Below are 6000 nucleotides of genomic sequence, written 5' to 3'. Positions count from 1 at the left end.
GAAAACAGGAAGTGATGCCTATCCATCTACATTACACTTCAGTCTGATGTTCAGTCAGCAGCAAGACAACATGGAGGTCACAGCTCTCTGCATCAAACTGCGTGAGTAGTGAGTCTGTCTCTGTTACTTTATAGAACAAACATTCAGCTGCAGTTTATGTTTTTTTTGTATCATTAATCTTTATCAGCACACAGATCTTATACACATCTCTTTGTCTTCTTTGTCTCTTTAGTGATGGTAGTGATGATGCTGCTGTGTGAACATGAACAGAAAGTTAGTAAGTACCAGTTATTTACTCACTGAACACAAACAGCATATTAAAGGACACATTTTCACTATTGTTTGTTGTTGTTTTATTAGTTTATTCAAAAGAAGTTAGAAACAAGAAAAGATGTTTGTTTTTTATTCTGGTGACCCAATAACTTCTTATTAGCGGTTGGAAACAACACTTTCAATTATCGCAGGAATCTTTTATTAGTTATTATCGGTTATTTTAAAAAATATATATTCCAGCTGTTTTATGGGTCTCTTTATTTTTCTTTATTTCAGATGCAGCTTCTCTTCACATTGATCCAAACAGAGCACAGTTCTTTGAATATGAGTCAGTAACTTTTTATTGTGAGGGCGTCTCTTATTGTGAAGTTGTACATGAGTCCAAAGGGAAAATATCATCATGTAATAAGACACAGTCGTCCTGCACATTGAATAATGTTTATACAGCTGATAGTGGTAAATACTGGTTTGATGCTGGAGGGGGAAACAAAAGCAATATTATCAACATTGTTGTCACTGGTAAGTTTTTATCATGACAACAACATTTTGTCATAAACACAACATGAGTGTTTTATTAAATCTGCTTTTACATCCTTGTTGTTCAGCTGGTTCAGTGATCCTGGAAATTCCTGCTCTTCCTGTGATGGAGGGAGAAGCTGTAACTCTGACATGCAAAAACAAGACGACTTCCTCACAGACCTCAGCTGATTTCTATTATTATGGAATCTTCACCAATAGCAGTTCTACAGGAAACATGATCATCCACAGTGTTTCTAAGTCCGATGAAGGACTCTACAAGTGCAACATCTCTGGAGCTGGAGAATCAGCAGAGAGCTGGTTAAATGTCAGAGGTGAAACACAGTAACATTTGAAAATAGAATTTAGACAACAACAATACCTGTGGTATGAATGAAAAATCAAATGCTTGATATTGACTGTAAACTGCTTTTTGTACTCATTACAGATAGTCAGAGAGAGATGGTTACTTCCTCTTTCAAAGACACAAGTACTACCTCTTCTAAAGAGGTGGTTACTTTCTCTTCCACTTTCAACCCATGGATCATTGTCACAGTTTTACTTCTGGTTCTTCTGATCTGTGTGGGACTGCTTAACTTTGTTAAAAGCTACTGGCACAGAGGTAAAAGAAAATAGTTCAGTTAAAAATAAACATTCATATTTGCTTTTTTAAGAGATTAACAGTTATACGATGCTGTATCCACACACATCAGTCACAGTGTAACTAGGTGGGTCCAACCAAGCTTTGAATTTAGTTTAAAAAAAAAAAAAAAACTTAAAAAAAAAAAGTTTTAACCAGTAAGGTTTTATGCAGAAGAATGCTTTCTTGGTGTATTTTTTGTTGTTTTAAGTATTTTTCAGTACATTTCTAGACAGGTATTAAGGTATCTGCCTGCTGCTTGTTGGTATTTCAATTGCAGGTGGGAGGCGAGGAAACCTGCCATAAGAAGACTTATTATACTGTTGAGAATTATATAAACAAACCTAATTATAGAATATAATACTAGCATTTACTATATAATAATCAAACATTATTTGTGTTCCTTTTAAATTGATTCTTACTAAATGAGCTGAATTTGATTGTGTCTATTTTTAGATTTAACTTTTTAACAAAATAAGAAAAACATATTCTCTTCCTGTTTTTTTTTTTCTATTGCAGTAGTGTTTTACGTGTCCACACTGAGACCTGGACCAGACTCAAATGAAAATCAAAGAGGTGAGAAAACTAACCAGACACACAGTGCATGATTTCCTCCTCCAAGTAAAGTAAGATAACCAAGCTTCATTAGGAACAGAAATATCCAGATGACAAAGTTCTTCAGACAAAACAGAAAATACTGTTTTTAAAAATATATTGTTAAACATAATGTGAAAATAATTTTATTATGTTTTGTTTTTATGAAACATGAAGACAAAATCTAATGCCCAGTTAAAACAAGTAACAAATTTACCAGTAGACAAAAATCAAGTTGTGTTTGTTTCCATGGTTCAACGATATATAAAATTAAATAGTTCCTCTACTTGTGTTAAGGAAAGTCTAAAGATTGTTAAGAGTTAACAATCTTACTAAAGAAATAAATAGTGCATAACATTTTGTACATGTTTTTTACAGTCTATGAAAATGTCAATTCAACTGCTACAAGCACTGCAGCATGTGACGAAGTAACAAAAACCAGGAAAAAGAAAGGTAAAATATTTCACCTAACATTGTTGTATTCACTTTACTTTATAATATTGAAACAAGTACATACCTATTTGTATCAGACTTATATGGATTAGAAATGTATGACCATGTGCATTAATGGTAACAACAGCAGTGTGAAAATATGACTATACAAATTGTTTACATGACACTTGGTTGCAGTTGTCTCAGTGTTTGTAAGATATGTGAGTGCTGGTTTAAACCTAAGCTTCTTAATTTAAACCACAGAAAAAAAGGTTGACACATCTGCAGAGTACAAGGAGTTTGTAGAGGTCGTGAATTTCCATTCAACCACTTTGGACATTTTTTAAAAATACATAAACAAACATTGTATAACAAATATAAATTGCATCAGAGTCAGATCACCACCATGTGATATGTTCATTTCTGACAAGAAGACTGGCTGCTACATCGTTCCACATGAATCATCATATGGAAGTGTTTACTACATGTTGAGGCCGGATGATAATTCTCAACAGCTAGTTGAGTTAAAACCCATTTAAATTGTTACTGATGTTGTGACCAAACATAACCAGAGAAAATGAAAGTTTTTTGTTTAAATGTAAATGAAATGTGTTACATGAAAACATATTATTGTTTTTATGTAGAACCAACTGCATCAGCTTCACCTTTTCCAGAGGATGTTTACTATTCTACAATCCAGTAGGTAAGAACAATCCAAAATAACTCACATTGTATGAGAGTGGTGATCTTACCACTACACTTTTCAGCATATAGACTATATATTTAGCTTTTAGACACTTTCAGGTTTCAAGCACCATTCATGTCACAGTATATTGTAGTTTACCCAATTTACAAATCATAAATAGGACATCAAATCAGCATGCTTACACAAATAAGAAATCAACTAATTCTTTGAGTTTGTAAATGCAACTTTTTTCCAGTTCAGTGTGAAGATGTAATTTCTATAAATTAACTAATATTTGTACATTTTCTGTTTTCTACAGGTTTCAGAGAGAGATGAATAAAGGAGAAGCTTCAACCCCTGTGAGTCAGATCAGCTGCATGACAGATCTGCCATCTGTATTCATTGCCAGTTTGCAGTTAACAACATGATATTCCTTTGAACCTGTTGGAACATTACTCACATTTAACATGTGTCTACAAGAGTCCTGATAGAAAGAAAAGTTTGGTGATACATCTGCTTTAAATTGATCGACTTTTTCTTTATTTTACTCAAAATATTAAAAAAAAGGATGTTATTGTTACTGTGATGAATGTTGGCTAGAGTCATTATCATAAGTTTTGTTTTTTGTTTTTTTTGTTTTTTGTTTCGCATGTATTTTACAGTCTAAAGATTTTATTATAGAGACTGCATTGATTTCTACCAGTAATAGAAACTTTTTTTTTTTTTTTCAACAGCAGCATCTGTCCACATGTGAAAATACAGTTCGAAAGCACAGAGCTGCTGTAGCTTTAAAATTGACTTGCTGATGTCAACTTTTAAAATATGCCATTTGTCACTTTTTTTTTTTTTTTTTGGTTTTGCTTTATTTAAAATCTCATTGTGTTTATGATGTTCAAACTATTTACAGATGACTTGAAGAGTAAAAGGCTGTCAAACCTATTTACAGTCTGAATTCAGACTCTCTTGCTATTGAAAACATGGTGTGGTAGTGCACTCTTGTGGTTTAAAAGAGTATTACAAAAACAAACCAAAAAACTGCAAATTCTTCCTACTGGACTGAACTAACTGCAATGACTTCACAGATTATCTTGGGTGTGTGTATCGGATGCAAATTTAACATATACAAGGTAAACAGGACTGAAATTACATATGTCTGTAATAAGCAGTCATAATTCCAATGAAAGATATCTACAATTGAATTGCAACATGTAATATCTTGGTTTGAGATATTAATTGCAATTTTGACTAGTCTATTGTAATTAAATCTATTTAAAATTCACTATGGATAGACAAAACCTTTGGTACAAAGTATGCTAAATCAGTGCAATGGCATTTATGACATAATTTTCTAATAGCTGCAAGAAATTGTGGCTGGTAAAAATGTAAGTGTAGATATCTTTAAATGTCATGCTTACTGGTCAGATTGCAATTGCAGATATCCTGAATAATATTTTTGCATATTCACATAATACTTTCTAATCAAATTGCAAATTAACATGTCTTAAAACATTATCATAGATTTTCAGCTTAAAACTCTCAAATGGTAAAACAGTCTACTATATGTGTGTATCTTTTGCCGAAACCTACTAATCATGCTTTCCTTTGTTGTTGTTCTAGTCGACAACATTGTTGTGTTTAGGGTGCACTGTTATCTTAGATGATTGAATTAAATCAGGCTTTTCTAGTCCACGTCTCAAGTGGAATTAAAGTACAACTGCATAAATATATCCAGGATTATTATTATTATTAATTAACAAAAACAACAACAATAATTATCACAATCATCCTGATTAGTAAAATCTTTGATGTTATGTGTGATGATTTTTTTGATTAGTTTTATAGTTTTTTCTTCCTTCCTTCCTTCCTTCCTTCATTTGTAGTAAATAAAGCTGTTGTCAGTTTATGGTCTCATTTTTTATGTGTCCAATCCAGTAATAGTCAGGCTGTGCAACTGTCCACTTGGACACATGATGAACTGCGTAGTTTTTGACAGCCAAAAGTGACTGGTCAAGGTCACAGTTACTTCATGTCCATTTAATTCTAGTTTTTAACGTGAATGTGATGTCTCAGAAATACCTTAAGGCAATTTATTCACATGTGGCACAAATTATCATTTTGGTCAAAAGATGACCTGGTTAGACTTTAGTGGATGAAGATCAAAGTTCAATGTCTTTGATGTAGTGTAGTGTAGGCCGTACATGTAACTCTGAACCTCTGTGAACAGACGTTGTGAACAGTGTGGGATCACACGTGACATATGTTGCAGCAAATTTCTCTCTGTGGAACTATCAAATGTCATTTGTCTGCAAATATGTTTACTTGTCATGAAAATCATAGTGTTAGTGTTGAACTGCAGGGGGCAGAGTAGGACTAGTGAATTTGATTGATGTGTTTCCGTGTGTGTTTCTGAGTAAAAGACACAAAAAAGAAAGTAAAGCTATTTAAAAAAAAAAAAGTACATTGATGGAAACTTTCTACAATCTTGAAATCAGCTATTCATATGCATAAAGAAATGGCTTTGGGGTTAACAGTGCCATTTCAGGTTTCACAGAGGACTTTAAGTGTGACTATGAGGAAAACATTTAATTTTGTCAAATAAAACTAATCTAATTTTTGATTAGAACCATTTTTAGTTTGCTAATGCTAATTAATTCCATAGGCTATTAGCATGCTAATAACCTATGGAAGAAATATATGGAAATCATTAAACCTGCCTGACATCAGTGTGTTAGCAGATACAGACATGAAACATTCTCTCAACTTACTGCTGTGGTTTCAACTAAAATGCAGCATAGCGGCAGTAGACGTGGTATATTTTAAACTCTGGTAACTGTAAAACTGTTATGCCCAACTGGTGTGT

The sequence above is a fragment of the Anabas testudineus genome, chromosome 18 (assembly GCF_900324465.2).
Source record: "Anabas testudineus chromosome 18, fAnaTes1.2, whole genome shotgun sequence".
NCBI lineage: Eukaryota > Metazoa > Chordata > Actinopteri > Anabantiformes > Anabantidae > Anabas > Anabas testudineus.
This window is presented reverse-complemented; position numbering follows the sequence as displayed.